This window comes from Epinephelus lanceolatus, chromosome 23 (assembly GCF_041903045.1).
Source record: "Epinephelus lanceolatus isolate andai-2023 chromosome 23, ASM4190304v1, whole genome shotgun sequence".
Lineage (NCBI taxonomy): Eukaryota > Metazoa > Chordata > Actinopteri > Perciformes > Serranidae > Epinephelus > Epinephelus lanceolatus.
The window spans coordinates 6,784,736-6,803,441 of record NC_135756.1 but is presented as its reverse complement, the minus strand read 5'-3'; the positions used below and the strand labels follow the sequence as shown (position 1 = coordinate 6,803,441).

The 18,706-nt window shown below is 40.2% G+C and overlaps 1 protein-coding gene across 1 annotated transcript in view; it reads left to right on the top strand.

Annotated features, from left to right (window-relative positions):
- Positions 1-18,706, top strand: part of rassf3 (Ras association domain family member 3) — a 117,349-nt gene that overhangs the window by 41,213 nt on the left and 57,430 nt on the right. The window lies entirely within an intron of this gene.

Genomic DNA, 18,706 nt, shown 5'->3' with positions numbered 1-18,706 from the left:
AATGGAAGTTTGCCCAATATTGCTTTATAGATAAAAAATATACCAGTGCTGTTGTCTGCGAGTGGTCAGTGACGTCCAACCCACCAAATCATAAAGAATGCAGTGATGGGTAAGGGATTTAAGCAGACCTCCTGTCTATTTCTGTAAGCTGACACCATTTCCCTCAGTAGAAACAAAGCTTTTATTTACTTTAATTTCACAGATAAGAAACAATAAATTGTGAAGACAATAAAGCCTCCTCTAAAATAGCATTTTAAGTCTTGTGTGTGATTTATCCTGGCTTCATATGAGCAGAGGAAATCTCTGCTAGCTGCTAGGCTAATTTATACAATGTAAAATGCCATAGGCTTGTGCTAATAATGTTAGCATGTTGTGTTTGTTTGGAAAACATGTTTAGTATAAGACAGTTGTTTTGTCAGTGAACCTTGTGAGTTGTAACCGAGCCGAATGTTGTAACGTTACCTTTGTTAAATGTTGCTGTTGTCCCTGGCTTCATATGAGTAGAGGAAAAGTCTGCTAGCTGCTAGGCTAATTTATACAATGTAAAATGCCATAGGCTTGTGCTAATAATGTTAGCATGTTGTATTTGTTTGGAAAATGTGTCCAGATAAAGACAAGTGTTTGTCTGTGAATGCTGCGAGTTATAGTGAAGCTGATTTGTGTACTTGTGTTTGAAATTGTCTCTATTAAGCCATGTTTAATGTGTGTTTAATGTGTGTTTTGAATCAACTAAACTTTACAGCATTTCAAAGAAACCTCACCGCCAACTAGTGTTTTTGAGGTGTAACTGCAGAGTGAAACAGACACACCACCGCACAAGTATAAATGCTCACAGCAGCGTATATATGGAGCCAGTCTAAACACCAATGGCGTCATTCTATAGTCATTACATGGTGCAATCAACATTTACTTCACAACCCCTCAGGAATGACAGCAACAGGTGCTGGCGTCAATGAGCTGCTGTATTGGATTTAAAGTCAGGGCAGGTCTCTGACATCAGGCCGTGTTTCATGTTTCCTCTGAGATGATTCTGAGGGTAAAAGTTATCGACATGACCCTGTAAACCTGCTTCTAAGAGCTGACCTCTTGTATTCATGCTCCAATGGGAAAGTACCCAAGAATATCTGCCAGGGTTAACAGCTGTATGTGAGCATTTTTATAGCACAGATTTCTTTATTCACTCTACAACATGAGAGTGGTGTTTTTCACACTCACCCACTGGAGGTTGTTTTTCAAAATGTCAGCTCGGTGTGAATTAAACATGGGAAAGGATGTGTTTTCAAATGTGTCTGCAGGTCTGTGGCCACGTTTATGAAAGCTCATCACAAAATAGAACCTAGTTAAATTCTGTGCACATGTGCAGGAGTTAAACTGAACTCTGTAAAGCAAATTTGAGGTAATTTTTTTGCTTAGTTTGTGGGAGGTTCAAAGGAAACAGATCTGTATCAGGGTGGGACGCTACAGAGGACTGTGTGTGTGTGTGAGTGTGTGTGTGTGTGTGTGTGTGTGTGTACAGTCTATGTTTATTTGCTCTTATCTTGGATCCTGTCCTTATCCAGGCGGACAATCTCAGCCTCAGATACCGACCGGCCGGGCTGAAACCTCACTGTAAATGACACACATTCACCATTCATACGGAGCAGAGACACATTGACTTCACTGTCAGACATATGAAATATGCTGATATGCCGTCGGCTGAATGCACGCTGACAGACCTCACATTGAAACAACAGACAGAGCAGGTGTATAACGAAAACATAATCTTTTATTTCAATTATAAAACTACTAAAATCCTCCAGTTGAAAATCCTCGGTAACATTGAACAAAAACCTTGTAAGCTACTGCAGGGCTACAGAATTAGCTTGCTAACTAAGGAGGCTATGCTAACGTAAGCTTGCCAATAGGCTAAAATATTGTTCATTGACATTAAGAGTAAGGATAATGTCATTTTGCAGTTGCAGTTACCTGTAGAGGACAAATTTTCCTTCGTTTTTATTACCCTATTCAAAACTTTCATCTTTATCCTGCATAATTTTTGATTCAGGGACATGACTGCTACACTGATACAACCTAGCCTGAATTAAAAATTACCCAGAATCAGCATGATGATGGTGATAGTCCTGGATAAACCTCACCAAATCTATCCAGGATCAACATTTTGTGTGTGATTTATCCTGGCTTCATATGAGCAGAGGAAATCTCCGCTACTTGCCAGGCTAATTTATACAATGTAAAATGCCATAGGCTTGTGCTAATAACGTTAGCATGTTGTATTTGTTTGGAAAACGTGTTTAGTATAAGACAGTTGTTTTGTCAGTGAACCTTGTGAGCTGTAATGGAGCCGAATTTTGTAACATTACCTTTGTTAAATGTTGCTGTTGTCCGTGGCTTCATATGAGTAGAGGAAAAGTCTGCTAGCTGCTAGGCTAATTTATCAGAATCAGAAATACTTTGATTCCCGAGGGGAAATTATTTATGTTACAGGTGCTCCTTGCAAGAGAGGAAAGATACGTGAAAATATAAGAAATTTAAACAATAGTATTTACAAATATATAGTTAAATAAACAGGAATTATTAACAAACATAAACAGAAATAAATTGTAAGTTGAACAAGATTATTTATACAAACAGAATATATACAGTCAGGGTGAAATGGGGTTATTGCGCAAGTTACATCGGATTATTGCAGTGTGTGTGAAAAAGTCTCAGGGCCACTCAGAGGTAGGAGTTGTACAGTTTGATGGCCACAGGCAGGAATGATTTCCTGTGGCGCTCAGTGGTACATCTTCGTGGTATGAGTCTCCCACTGAAAGTACTCTTGTGCCTGACCAGCACATGGTGGGGTGGGTGTGAGACATTGTCCAAGATAGTTCGTAGCTTAGACAGCATCCTCCTCTCTGACACCACCATCAGAGAGTCACACTCCGTTCCCACAACGTCACTGGCCTTGCGGTTCAGTTTGTTGAGTCTGTTGGTGTCCGCCACCCTCAGCTTGCTGCCCCAGCACACAACAGCATAGAGGATAGCACTGGCCACCACAGACTCATAGAAGATCCTGAGCATAGTCCGGCAGATGTTGAAGGACCTCAGTCGCCTCAGAAAATAGAGACGGCTCTGGCCCTTCCTGTAGAGAGCGTTAGTGTTCTTAACCCAGTCCAGTTTATTGTCAATGTGTACCCCCAGGTACTTATAGTCCTCTACAATGTCCACACTGACCCCCTGGATGGAAACAGGGGTCACCGGTGTCTTGGTCCTCCTCAGATCCACAGCCAGTTCCTTTGTCTTTGCCACGTTGAGCTGCAGATGGTTCTGCTCACACCATGTGACAAAGTTATCCACAACAGCCCTGTACTCATCCTCATCACCCTTGGTGATACAGCCAACTATAGCAGAGTCATCAGAAAACTTCTGAAGATGGCAGGTCTCAGTGCAATAGCTGAAGTCCGTGGTGTAGAGGGTGAAGAGGAAGGGAGAGAGGACAGTCCCCTGCGGGGCCCCGGTATTGCTGACCACTCTGTCTGACACACAGCGTTGCAAGCGCACATACTGTGGTCTGCCAGTCAAGTAGTCTACAATCCAGGACACCAGGGGGGCATCCACCTGCATTGCTGTCAGCTTGTCACCCAGTAGAGCTGGACGTATGGTGTTGAACGCACTAGAGAAGTCAAAAAACATGACCCTCACATTGCTCGCCAGCTTATCCAAATGGGCGTAGACACAGTTGATGGCGTCCTCAACTCCAAGTCGGGGCTGATAGGCGAACTGGAGGAGGTCCAAAAGTGGCTTGACCATGGGCCGGAGCTGCTCCAAGGCGAGTCTCTCCAGGGTCTTCATGATGTGGGAGGTCAATGCCACGGGTCTGTAGTCCTTGGAGCCACTGGGACGCGACGTCTTTGGCACAGGAACGAGGCAGGATGTCTTCCACAGCAAGGGGACCCTCTGGAGACTCAGGCTCATGTTGAAGACATGCTGAAGTACTATACAATGTAAAATGCCATAGGCTTGTGCTTGTGAACCAGGAGCTCATGTGTCTATGCTCACTAAGTTTTTATATATTTTTTTTATTTTTTTTATATGAAGGTTATTATTCAAAACTGAGCTTAAGTCTGAATAGGGAGGAGAGGGGGCGAGAGAAAGAGATTGTGTTGGCAGGGTAAGAAAATCTTATCACGCCAATAAATCTCTTTGAATTGAATTAATGTGTGTGTGTGTGTGTGTGTGTGTGTGTGTGTTTGGCTAGTGACTCCATATCTCCCACAATTCTGTTATTGTGCTGCTGCTGCTGCTGCTGCAGAACTGTTCCTCTGAACTGCGTGGGTCCAGGCCAGCTGCTTCCCCTCATCCTGTTAGCTTCTGAGTAATTTAATTCAGCATTCACTGAAAATAATATTATTTTTTCTTATTAAAGGGCAATTTCCTCCACATGACGTGCTCATAAAACACCCATCAGTCCGAAAATGCTTGCTATAATGTGCACTTTGAGGGGGATGTAAACACGTCAGCATTAAAACAGCTGGTTTACTGAGGTGAGTTTAATTTCACTTGCAGCACGTCCCTGCCAGGGGTGGATTTAGCAATTTGTGGGCCCTGAATCGTGACCTTCACTCCATTCTTTCTACACATTTGCTGCAGATTTGGGCTGTTATGTGCATGCAGGGGCTTGATATGAGCACACAGTTGGTCTCTTTATTGTTTGGCTTAGACATCTTATCACAGTGGGCAGTATCAGCAGGGTCAAACACCGGGGTAGTTCCCTTCTCACAGTCTCTATTTATAGCCCGCTGCTCATTCAGCTATTTAAAAGGTTTTGTATATGACATTCAGAACATTAATATAACAGTAAACCACCATTTGCTGTGTTAAGATATCGGGTTGTAATGGTGTCCTGAGCAGAGAACGTCACGTGTTGTAATCTGAGCTTCTTTGTATGTTGTGTTTGACAGTCTGGCCACGTGTGCATGTTATCGCATATGAGTCCTTGTGTGTGTGTCCCACTGGCTAGTTAATCGCCCCGCCCTGCATGACACTCATACAACAGTTACTGCTGATATTGGAGCGGTGTTGTAGCGAAAAGCACAGTTAACACTGTTACCTCTGTCACCGCCATGTTGAGAGCCGTGTGACTCAGTCTCTGAATCATGAGCCCCTTTTACACTTCCTGTTTAAGGCCCGCGTGTCACACAGTTAAGGCTGGGACATAGTTACCACATTTAATTTCCTGTCACAGGAGCGCTGGGAGGTGAGCTAACCATCCCTCTACTGCTGACATCAGGTAGAACGACGCTGCTGAGTCTGGAGTGAACGTCTGTCAAATATCCAACTTAACACTAACTTCACTGTGTTGAGGCGGTTGTGGCTAGTTTAGCTGCAGTGTTTTGGACGTGATTGGAGTTGGGCATGTAGTCTATGTGGTCACAAAAAAATAAACTGCAAAGGGTCATCCAAATGGGGGTCAATGCAAACTCTTGAGGACATGGGTGGATGATGACATTTACGTAACGCAGACCAATTATTATTTTAGGGGTCAGAGTGGTCTTGCCTTTAAGATGGCAGCGCAAAACCAACATCTGCGCAAAAGGAAAAGTGGGCAGGACGGGACTGGTGTAACGTTTTGACGACATGTCGTGGGTATGACTCACTGCTGGGAGATTTAAAAAGCAGGTGATAGCAGTTAGCAGCTAGCTCAAGGAAGAATAGCAGCCAAAAATGTCAGGAAAATGGAAAAACATTGAGGTCGGGGAGCTTCTTATTCTGTCATATTGCTTTGGACTGTGGACTAAGTGTCCATTGAATGGACGAGTGCAACTGAAATTTTGTAACATGTAATAAAAAAACAAGAAACAAAAATGGGAAAATACAGTGACGGTAAATTATGTAGTGCCATGTTATGCCATTTTTATTGTTTAGAAAGTGAAAAGATATTTGGCAATAAATCTTTTTTCTGATTCTGAGCAAATAAATTATGATACTGTTATTATATGAATTAGACTATTACTAAATGATGATATGTAATTTTTTTTAAACTTTATTTTTTCAAGCCTGTTCTCATATATACAGTTTATTTGCATTTTACTTTACAATAAATTAAAGGGAAAAGGAAAATAAATAATAAAAATATAAACAACCAATAAATTAATATTTATATATAATGGGAAAAACAAAAGGATTTTTTTAAATTAATTATTATTTTTTTTGTTTGTTTGTTTGTTTGTTTTTTGGAAAATATTACATTCAGAGCCACCCAGCAGTAAATAAAGACAGTTAAGGGAAAAAATAAATTTAAAAATATATAAAAGATATAAACAACTAATTAATTTGCAGTATAATAACAATAGTGAAAAAATGGATAAAAGAGAAAAACAAGAAAAAAATAAAGAATTTAAAAAAAATATAATTATATGTAAAGCCACCCAGCAGTGTATAAAGTAATTTAAATTAGGCCCATATTTACCAGCTGAAATTATTCTGCAAAGTGAGTACTTTTAGTTTAGGTATTTTAAGGACATTTTGATGCTTATAATTTTGTGTTTTTATTTATGTAAAATTATAAATGCATGACTTTCATTTACTGTGGTATCAGTGCTTTTACTTAATTGAAACATCTTAGTCCTTCCGTCACTCCCACTGCTTTAAACCAAGTGTAGAGTGTGTTTCTTTGATAATGTCTGTGTTCTATCTTTTGTGGGAATTTATAAACTGGCTAATTAAACTTGTGATAAATATAGTGGGGAGTCCAAAACTCCTATCACGCTGCTCCTCCCTCCGTGCCACTCCCACATTAACCATCAATAGCCGTGTAATTCTGCTCCCCCAGCTGCAGCGTGACCCTGCGGGGCTGCAGTGTTTAAATCGAAGCCTGCATCGTGCTCTCGCTGTCTGTCTGCGATTATGTGATACACTGAGGCTGCGTGTGATCCTCAGAGGGCATTCCTCTGCTCTTTGATCACAACGCGCTCAGTGTTTTGTCTGTCAGGATGAAATACTGGGCCTCCCAGGGTGGGAGGGGGGAAACACACAGGATGCTGGGATGCACAAATACACACGAAATAATAATCGTCAGCATCTTGAATCCAAAAATACACCTGCAGACGGTAAAATCTCCACGAACGCGGCTGCTTTCATGCAACTGGATCAGTGTCAGAGTCCCTGAGGCAACACAGAGCTCAGGTTGGATATTTAACACCTGTAACACCAAAACAAAGGACACACACACTCATCCTCACAGGTGTTACAGGACCTGGGCCCCACAGTACACTGTGTGACTCCTGCTGTTTCTTGTCTCCTTAATTTGCCTCTGCTTAGCATTTCAAGGCGTGCGTTTGAGGTTTACACCTTCAGGCTTTGGCTTTGTATGTTATTAGTCTGAGTGTTCCCAGACCTCAGTCAGAGAGCTGATAAATCTTCCTAACATTACTTAATAGGGCCTTGATGCAACAAAGCACCCTTTGGCCATCATGAAGCATCCGTAGCAGACTGTAACTTGCATTTTTTTGCGGACTCTCTGGCCCTGTCGGTTCCAGCTGGCCCTTATCAGCAGCCGCTCGACTTGTTGAATGTGGTAGAATATGCTGTCTATAATTTAAGTTCAGATTTAAGGGAAAATTCCCCATCCAGAAAACCCCAACTGGGTATCTGCAAAACTTACACTCCCCCCAAAGACTCACACTCACTGTTGGTTCCCACATTTAAAGTAGTTTTAAAACACACCCATTGCTATCTCTGCTGCCTTTAAATTAGAGATCAAACACACACACCCACATCTGTTCACGTGCACAAACAGCACACCCACACACTTACCTGCACAAGGTAACAGAATCTTTGCTGAGTGAGGTCATGGGAGCCTGAGGGTGAAACTGTTAACACCCCTCCCTCCCTCTGTCTCTCTCTGTCTCTGTCATTCTTGGTTTTCTAAATATGACACATTCCTCAGAGTTTGACCTTTCACCTGACCTCTCAGATCATATGACTCCTCACCCTCCACACTTATCCACTCACTACCCTCCTAACACCACAACAGGTTTGCTCAAACTTAAGCGGGATTTATACTTGTGCGGCAGATCCTACGCAGGTGGCCTAGTTTAGTTGATTCAAAACACACATTAAACACACATTAAACATGGCTTAATAGAGACAGTTTCAAACACAAGTACACAAATCAGCTTCACTATAACTTGCAGCATTCACAGACAAACACTTGTCTTTATCTGGACACATTTTCCCCACAAATACAACATGCTAACGTTATTAGCACAAGCCTTTGGCATTTTACATTGTATAAGTGAGCCTGTCAGCTAGCGGACTTTTTCTCTACTCATATGAAGCCAGGGACAACAGCAACATTTAACAAAGGTAACATTACAAAATTCAGCTCCATTACAACTCACAAGGTTCACTGACAAAACAACTGTCTTATACTAAACATGTTTTCTAAACAAATCTAACATGCTAACGTTATTAGCACAAGCCTGTGGCATTTTACATTGTCTAAATTAGCCTAGCGATAACAGACTTTTCCTCTGCTCATATGAAGCCAGGATAAATCACACACAAGACTTAAAATGCTATTTTTGTGGAGGCTTTATTGTCTTCACAATTTATTGTTTCTTATCTGTGAAATTAAAGTAAATGAAATCTTTGTTTCCACTGAGGGAAATGGTTTCAGATTACAGAAATAGACAGGAGGTCTGCGTTACGTGTAGTTACATTTCTGAGCCTATGGTGGAGGTATGCCACCATCAATAAGAAAACATCTTTACTAACTAATAACTTCATTTCGATCTCCAGTGAATTCATAGATAAATAAGGCTGAAAACATAACAAAAGAACTTCATGGATGCATTTTTGATGTAATATGAAGCTTTTAATTCATCTTTACACCTGGAGTTTGCTTTGATGTTGTTTTATCCCATTACTGTCTCATCACCCAAGATGAAGGTAGACGTCAGGTGGAGCAGAGGTCTGTTAGATCCTGCTCCTGCTTTGAAACTGGATTAATGTCTAACCACACCTTCAGCTGCAGATAGACACCTGGACTAGAAACAGACTTCACAGGAGACTCAGACTTGTCCACGAAACTCATTAAGTACCATTAGGTGGTCATAATTTTATACATACAGTACAGAGGAACTAAATACAGTTCAGCCACCAGGTAGCTTTTGTGTTACTGTCTACTGACAGTGTGTCACACACTAATAATTCCTATGTGCAAATGGCAACAAATCGGTTCCCCATGTAGGTTTTTTAAATTGAATTCAATTAAATAATATTTTTAGATGGACACTCATACAGTCAATTAAAAGTTCACTCATAACTTTTTGTACAGGCCCAGCTGAATACTTTTTAGGGTTAGAGTATTAGGTATCTGGTAAAATTCTGAAATATACAAGATCAGAAGTGTTTCCAAGGAGCAAAAGCAAAACCACTGCCTCATAGAGTAACAATAGCAGTACGATAGGTACAATGAGTCACTAAAAATGAACCAAAATGGTGGAAAAAGCAGACTGCACTTGATAATTTTGACATTTAACCAACTAAATTCCTAATTTTCAAAGAAATAACTGAGTTTGCAGGGGGGGTGGACAATCCCAGTGTGAAGACGAACCTCAAGTCTGTGGGAGAATACCTAAAATAAGTCATATATTCCTGTTTGCTCTAGGCTTTATGTAGAGAAACCTTCAGACCTGCCCCTGCCCCTGCTCAGGAATGTACGTAATGTATAACTGCAGATCATCCATCTCACCAAAACCACCAGACCTCACTCCACTGCCACAACATCTGTCTCTCTCTACGTCTGTCTTACTCAGCATTTCACTGCTGTAACTCATAATCTAGCATATGTCTCATTCATGCCTCACCACTCCTCACTCACATTACTTTTCTTTACTACAGTTGCTGTTCAACGAGAGCAAAGCATCTACAAAATGTCAACTTTATATGACATTTATATCATTTATTGGCTTGATATTTATTGTGCATCCCTAGTGATAATATGTTAGTCATTTTTTTTATGTTAGCAGCCTTCTAATTAGTAAGTTTGACTGTCTAATAATAAGGTGTTTAAGGTCAGATTTTCTAACATTTTCATGTCTTGTCACGCAGATAATTTTGGTTTTATCTGCAGAAGTTTTAAGACATCTGTTTCTAAGATATCTGCTGCCACTCCTGATACAACAGAGGCAAATGGTGTATTTTATTTACCATTTAGTGGATAGCATTAGGTCCGTTCAGTCTCTAGATCTTTGGTTAGTCTGTAGTTTATAGATGATACTGTATATTATTTTCTTAAATCTAGACATCATGTTCATAAGCACATTTTAAAATACAATTTGCTTCATGTCTGGGCCCCTTTTCTCAAGCTTACGATAGCTTATCAGGGTGTCCCATTTCATGTCTCCATTGTTTGTTATGAATTGTACATGTATGTTTCTTTATCTGTTTTTATGAATAAATTTGTGAATCAAATTGAATATTTCTTTATATAATTTATGTGTGCTGAACGTAAAAATGTCAGCAGAGTGAAGTTTCTTAGGGTGCATTCACACCAGGATAGTCCGGGGGACTCGGTTCGATTGGACGGGGAATGCCTAAAAATTTCACACCTTCATTTGGTTCGGTTCACATTCACGCTGCACTTTTTAAAGTGGACCAAACCGCCTTGACAGCGTCACGCAGTTACAACGGGGGGGCGGTATTGCCCGAAACGACCACTGAACAGGAAGGAAAAAAGCACGAGGAAGAAGAAAACCCAGCTCATCGATTGGCCAGGACCGAAAACGGAAATCCACTGTGGGTAGCCACAAGCAGTTGAGATATATCGTCCTCTGGTCATATATTGTTAAAGCGCCTGCACCTCCTCACTACTCCACATCTGCCCGCGAGACATTTTCCAACTTTTTCTTTTTTTTTTTTTACCTTTGCTTCTTGCAGTTTGCGTTGTTGATTTAGTTTTTTTCTACCCAAAATGCACTGTGCTCTACGTCACTTTCTGTCTTTGGTCCACTTCCTCTCTTTGGTTCACTTCCTCCCTTTGGTTCACTGGATAGTCCATTTGCATTTCCCACTGTAAGCGAACCGCATCAGGGTTCACTTGCAAGTGATACCGCCCCCAAATAGGCAGCTATTGTAACAGCATGACACTGTCCAGGTGGTTTGGTCCACTTTAAAAACTGCAGTGTGAAAGGGAACCAAACCAAATGAAGGTGTGAAATTTTTCGGCATTGCCTATTTCCCACTGTAAGCGAACCGCACTAGGGTTCACTTGTAAGTGAACCGAGACCCCCGGTTTTTAAGCAGACCAGGGTTCGCTTATTTGGTTCACACGACACACCACTCCAAACAAACCGAACTGGACCAGGGTTTGTTTAAAGTGGACCAAATAGTGCCAGTGTGAATGCGTCCTTAAATCACTTAGTGTCTGTTGGAAAAGTTTTATTGTTTTTTTTAGAATAAAAGAAACATGTAATCCTTTAATTTATTTGAAAATTTTAAAGAAAATCACCACTCTCTCACTTTTCACTAGACGACATCATTATTCGCTGCTGCGCTTATTCAGCTTTACTTATAACATGAATCATGAGAGTTAAACGTGGTGTTATTTTTCACCTAGCTTAAAATGTTTGACGGATAAAACATGGTGTGTTGGAGAGAAAAGTTTTCATCTTGACGGCCTACAACCAGAGCGTAGATAGCAGGTGCATGCTGGTGCCATGGGAAAGTTTTAATCTTTTAATCTTCCCTGCTGTTCACTTTGTGCCTCCATGTGAACGGCTGCAGAGTTACAGTAGAGGGTCTGCATGTTAGTTAGGAGCTGCCCACACTGGAATGTTAGTAATGTTTAACCAGACTGGCTCCGGGCCAAAGTGACTGGACAGCAGATTAACACCAGTGACCACAGACTGTGAGTGTGTGTGTGCAGTGAGAGTGAGTGTATGTTACATGTTCCTTCCCAGTCAGCTCTATATGTATATATATGTTAACATGTGTAACACATAACTGGGATAACCCCAACAAACCCAAATATATCCAGGACACTTGAGCTCATGTTTATGTGCCTGTGAAATGGTTTGACAACTCTACGACTAACATTATGGATCACAATTACATGAATCGATTTGCAAATACGACCAAATAATTGATCGTGAACTGTGTTCTCAGAGTTGTTTTTGCACAATAATGACTGTTTTTAGAGCCTAAATATTCTGTTAAAGGCTTTTATAATCCTTATAATGTCAATTTCTCAGTAATATTTGCAGTTTCTGTGGAATTAGTGATGTACACATTTAAAAATGTATTCACTAATTACTAATTATTTATTAATTTATTTATCTAATACATTATAAAAATAATTTAATAACTCTGCCCTCCTTCTGTATCGCACTGGACAGTTAAGTAACAATATGGTGGCTGCTTATCTGTGTGTTTTGGATGGATCTCTACAGTATTTTAAAAGACATGACGGTGGTTTGGCTGCCCCAGATGTGCCATATTTATTTTTGGTCCCTTTTTTAACCCTGCTGGTTTTAAATTAGAGCCTGTCTTTCTAAAAATCTCCCAGCTTGTCCACTGGTTGTTCCCAGTGCTGCTGCGTTTGTGTGGGTTAGGCTTGATTTAGTGCAGATGTACCGTAGATTTCACCCTGCAGCTGAACCTGATTTGCTGATGTTTTTTGGGCCCTTTATTTGTAGGTGGGTGGGCTATTATATGGACATATAATGTTGGAACTCTTTAACCTTGCATGTAGTAGGAAGCACAGTCCTGGAAATAGCTGAAAACAGAAGGTGGACCACTTACACTTTTAATTGCCTCTGTGCTCAGTAATAGCTTTCAGTTGTTGGCCCATGAAGGGGGGATATAAGAGGCCTGCTGAAAACATGAGTAAAACTCTGATCCATTTTATGACCATATAAACTCAGCAGGTGGCCTCAGGTTGAACATACTGTGTTATAGGATTTCAGTATGTTTTTTATTTCTTATTTATGTTTTTATGATGCTGTGTGAAGGCAGCATGCAGGCGCTATAGGTGCATTTCTGCTGCAAGACATTTGGATCATATTAAACCTTATTAGAAACACATTAAAAAAAGCCTCTTGTACATCACTGAAAACTTTAAAAAAGTTCAGTTTTTAAAAAAAAGAAGCTTGAAATAAATAAAATGCTGTTGAATAATTCCTCTTTTTTCTCATTCCTGTAAAAAGGTCACTAGATTGAGTGCGGTCAAAGCTAAAGTTGGGGATAGTTTAACACTTGGCGGCCAGAGAATACCCGCAGCCAATCAGTTAACTTATGTGACGAAGAATCTCTTTCTGCCTGAGACACGTGAACACGCCTCCCAGCTGCAGAAAAATGTAATTTTGGCAGCAGGCCTTACTTGTGTTTTCTACGTGAAGATGCACTTTAGCTTATTTCAACATGCTAAGAATGCTAACACACTAATATTTAGCGGGCATAATGTTGTCCATGATCTTAGTGTAGCATGTTAGCATGCTAACATTAGCGCCAAAAATAAAGTACAGCTGAGGTTGATGATGGGGATGTCATTTGGTTACAAACCAAAGTATTGGACAAATTATATTTTTGACCTGATGATGGCACTAGTTTAGAAATCAGGGGGGGGTCACCAAAGTGATCACAATTCCTCCTGAGGGGAACTTGAATATCTGTTCCAAATGTCATGGCAACACAGCCAGTAGTTGTTGAAATATTTCAGTCTGGACCAAAGTGGTGGACCACATTTTAAGCCATGCAGGTTGCAAAGCTAAAACAAAAGAACTTCTAACGTAGTTCCATACAGCGCCCCACAAATGGCATTGTCATGTTAAGTGCTTAAATTATGTAGGTTTGGTTTAGAATAGTACAGTAGATTAGGTTTATGAAAAGAAACATGGTTGAGTGCCATCTCTAACGTAAAGTTACGTAGGTTAGGTTTAGAAAAGTTAACATTATGTAGGTTAGGTTAAGAAAATGTAAGGTTACATAGGTCAGGTTTAGGCCATTTAAGTTGCGTAGGTTCAGTTTATGAAAAGACACATTTGGGCATTATCAGGTTATGCACTTAACGTAAAGTTTCATACCTAACATAAAGTTACATAGGTTGGGTTTAGAAGAAGTAAAGCTACGTAGGTTAGGTTCAGAAAAAGTAAAGTTATGTGGTTAGGTTTAGAAAATGTAAGGTTACACAGGTTAGGTTTAGGAAAAATAAAGTCACATAGGTTAGGGTTAGGCAAGTAAAGTTACATGGGTTATGTTTAGAAAATGTAAAGTTACGTAGGTCAAGATGAGTGAAGTAAAGTTATGTAGGTTAGGTTTAGAAAAAGTAAATTTATGTAGGTTAAGTTTAGGAAAAGTAAAGTTACGTAGGTTAAGTTGAAAAAAGTTAAGTTATGTAGGTTAGGTTTAGAAAAAGTAAAGTTACGTAAGTTAGGTTTGGAAAAGTAAAGTTACGTAGGTTAGGAAAAGTAAAGTTACGTAGGTTACATTCAGGCAATTTAAGTTAGGTAGGTTAGGTTCAGGCAAGTTAAGCTACATAGGTTGGGCTTTGGAAAAGTAAAGCCTAACCTAACCTACATAACTTTATTTTTCTTAACCTATCTTGTGTAAAGTTAGGTTAAGAAAAATAAAGTTATATAGGTTAGGTTTAGAAAAAGTAAAGTTACATAAGTTAAGTTTAGAAAAAGTAAAGTAACATACGTTAGGTTAGGAAGTTAAGTTACATAGGTTAGATCTAAGAAAAGTAAAGTTACGTAGGTTAGGTTTAGAAAAAGTGAAGTTGTGTAAGTTAGGTTAAGAAAAAGTAAATTTATGTAGGTTAGGTCTGGGAAAAGTAAAGTTATGAAGGTTAGGTTTAGAAAAACTTAAGTTACGTAGGTTAGGTTTAGAAAAAGAAACTCAAAGTTCTCTTGGTTTTACGTGGGTCATGAACACTGGCCTCCTGGCGGAAAGTCCTGTGTTTGTTTGACCAACCTCAAACTGCCTTCTTATGAGGACTTTTGCTCTTTATATTATACTTCTTCCTTCTTTACTCCCGTCAGCACATTGATCCCGTGATCACAGCCTTCCTGATAACGCAGGTTATATATGAATTCTTGTGCATTACTTTTTGTAGGTAAACATATGAACAGTGCAGGAGAACATTGTGGAGTTTCAAGGGGAGAGTTGTTTGTGTTGTTTTATAATCTGCCTGCTCCACCCTGAGGAGCTCGATTTTTTTCAGGAGCTACTAAATTTGACATATTACTCAGTGTGTCTTGCTACAGAATTCTCATCTTCTTCTGCAAAAGGTTAACTGCACCAAAACCATGCCTTATGGTAAAACCAAACCGCACCTTATTGAGACTTCTCATTTGGGTTTGGCTGATTTTATCCTGAGCCTCCAATTGTCCACAGCACAAAAACATCCCAGATAAAGAGATTTATACCCTTGTTTTTTCCCGCCATATTGTACTTACATAAATAACATCATCCAAATATTGTTTTAAGAATGTTATTTGTTGGTTTCTATCATTTTAGTTGGCGTTGGGTGTAGCATGACTTGCTTCTTTTAGCCTGAGGCCCTATTTTCAGGTTCATGTAGTAAATTACAAGCGGAACGGACATTTGTAGAGCCTGAACGCAAAATTAACTAGCCATTACGAAGCACCCTCAGGGCTTCAGCTAATCCTCACAGAGTTATAACATTCAGAAAGAAAGGGGGAAAAGATAATTAGGCTCTTTCTAGGTGGTAGTGCTTTAGCTCTGTGTTCATTAAACATTCACTGCAGGTAAAGACCGGTAAAGAATGAAAATGTCAGATTATATTCATCAGTTAAAATAAAAGAGATGCATGCAATCAAACATTACCTCCCACCAACAGACCACCAGCATTAAGACCTTCTGGAAACATTAAAGTGTCTGAAAAGGCAGCCGAATCCTGTTCCACCCAGTGAAAAGGGTGCTTACATTGGCCTTTGCAATTAAACACACACACACACACACACACACACACACACACAAAATGCGTCAGTCCAGCAGTAGCTATTAAATGCCTTTGGTGTCTGTATTTTTAGTTTATTTGATGCAAGCAGTGGCAGGAGAGCATGTTGCACAGGAAAAAGCTCAGAAAGTTAGCGTTAGTCTGCTGCCTGTTGATCGAGGTAAGACATTTCACATTTTGTAAAGCTGACCTTTGACCTTTTATTTTTAGGAATGTGGGTAACTTATTGTCGGTGGTGTGTTTTTCAAGCTAAGCTTTGGATTTACTGAGGTTTCAGTGTGACCGGTGAGGAGAAAGAAACCTCTCATTTTGCCTCTGGGCACTTCAAATGTCAGCAAGAAGTTCAGACGGGTAAAAAAAACAACCTGCGAGCATCAGTCTGCTCTTTTAGCATCAATGGAAACATGCTGGGATCCAGATGAACTAGGTTATTTTATCATTCAAAGGTAAAAGTTGGACCTTGGAGCTTTCAGTTGTATCACACAGTCTTTTGTTTGTTGATGACATGCCAGCAATCATGGACTGATCTTAATCCATCTCCATGATCACTGAGCAAACTCCGTCTGCTCATAAAGACTGTGTTACACTGTTTAAATGTGCTGTGCTGGGATTGTTTTTCCAAACTTGTATTTCCAAGTTAACGAATAGACTTTAATTCTTTGTTCTGGTCTTTTTCCATTTGGTATTGTGTGTTTTTTCTACTGTTTATGAAACAACACAATAGAAGTGGGCTTGTAATGAAGGAGCTACTGTTATTTACAGGCTGGAAAGTGACCCAGTTTTTTTTATCATTACTGAGTGCAGTAGCCCACTAAAACAATACAATATGCTTGACTAGAAGAAACTTTGCTGAATGAGAGGAAAATTACTGATGTAAAAATCTAACTTATGTCCAGAAATGAATGTCACATATTAGAGTTGAGAAACTTTTAATTTATATAATTAAAAAATCACATAAAAACAACAAAAACCACCCATCCACCTTATTTTATTAAGATAATTTTGATGCGTTTTTGCCTTTATTTGATAGGACAGAAAGGCTATAGGGGGAGAAAGATGGGGGACGACATGCAGCAAAGGGCTGCGGGCTGGAACCCAGCCCACAGTCACCCGCAGTTTTTAGCTCTTTAAAACCTGGATCAGCATCAGTTTTCTTGAGCTGCATTCAGACACCTTTCACAAGCATTCTAAAAAGTTTGAAACCTGAGCACATTTGTTGGATTTCTTTTGGAAAATATAGGAAAAAATCTTGGCAAGCAACTGCAAGAAATTAGTGAAAGGTGGCAAGAAAATGACCTGAAAATGAGTTAAAAACAAAAAAAAGGAGAGAGAATCATTAGAATTATTTAAAAACAGGGAAAAATCAACTAAACTTAATTTATGATCATTGTAATTATATATGTTTTTTTTTATTATCAATCCATCCATTTTCATCCACTTATCCGGGGCCAGGTAGGGGGGCAGCAGGCCAAGCAAAGCACCCCAGACATCCCTCTCCCCAGCAACACTTTCCAGCTCCTCCTGGGGGACCCCGAGACGTTCCCAGGCCAGATGAGATATGTAATCCCTTCAGTGTGTTCTGGGTCTGCCCCGGGGCCTCCTACCAGTGGGACGTGCCCAGAACACCTCTAACAGGAGGCGTCCAGGAGGATCCTGATCAGATGCCTGAACCATCTCAACTGACCCCTTTTGACAGGAAGGAGCAGCGGCTCTACTCCGAGCTCCCTCCAGATGTCTGAGCTCCTCACCCTATCTCTAAGACTGAGCCCAGACACCCCAAAGAGGAAACTCATTTCCGCTGCTTGTATCCGCGATCTCATTCTCTCAGTCACAACCCAGAGCTCATGACCATAGGTGAGGGTTGGGACGTAGATGGACCAGTAAATCAAAAGCGTTGCCCTCTGGCTCAGCTCCCTCTTCAGAAGCCCTGGAGATGTATCTGCTTGAATTCAGCCAGCACAAACCCACCCCAGCGGCAGGTCTCACAACAGGTTGGTGGCCAGTAGTAGTGCCAGGTCTAACCTGTCTAACCTGTGTAACAGCAGGAACAGATGTTTGCCGATCCAGCGGGGACTCAGGGTTGTCCAGTCCTACAGAGCTGGTGTTTGTACTGACAGGGGGTTCGTGTCTGGAGCTGCTGCCTTATGTCTTCCCGGTGAGGTGGTCTGTAGCGGCAGGGAGTGAGGCGGAGGACAAATTGTGATGCGAGGCTCTAGCTAGCGTTAGCTACATAGCATTAACTTAATGCAGCAGCTGTCTTTTTGACTCTCCTTTTAATAAGTGCTTCTGTTTTTGGGTTGCTTTGCAGTGTAGGCAGTTGTTACCAATAGAAGAGTAGCAACTTTTGTATCCGTGATCTCATTCTTTCGGTCACTACCTAGAGCTCATGACCATAGGTAAGGGTTGGGACGTAGATGGACCAGTAAATCAAAAGTTTCACCTTGGCCCATATTTAATTTATCTTACAGAAAAAATATTTATCACTATCAGCCCTCTTTTTCAGGTCATTTCCTTTTTTTCTTACTTTGTTTTATGAATATGAATTTTGAGGTCATTTCTTGTTCAGTTGCTCATTGCCTTCTTTCTGTGCTTAACGGAAAAGTAAAGGTTTACAAAAAAGAGAAGAACAATTACGGTTGACAAAACAGGTACAAAATGTTTGCACACTGGAAAAAAGAACAGGAGCATAAATATATAGTTTGATAAATATTCAAGACAATTAGAACAATAAAAAAAATT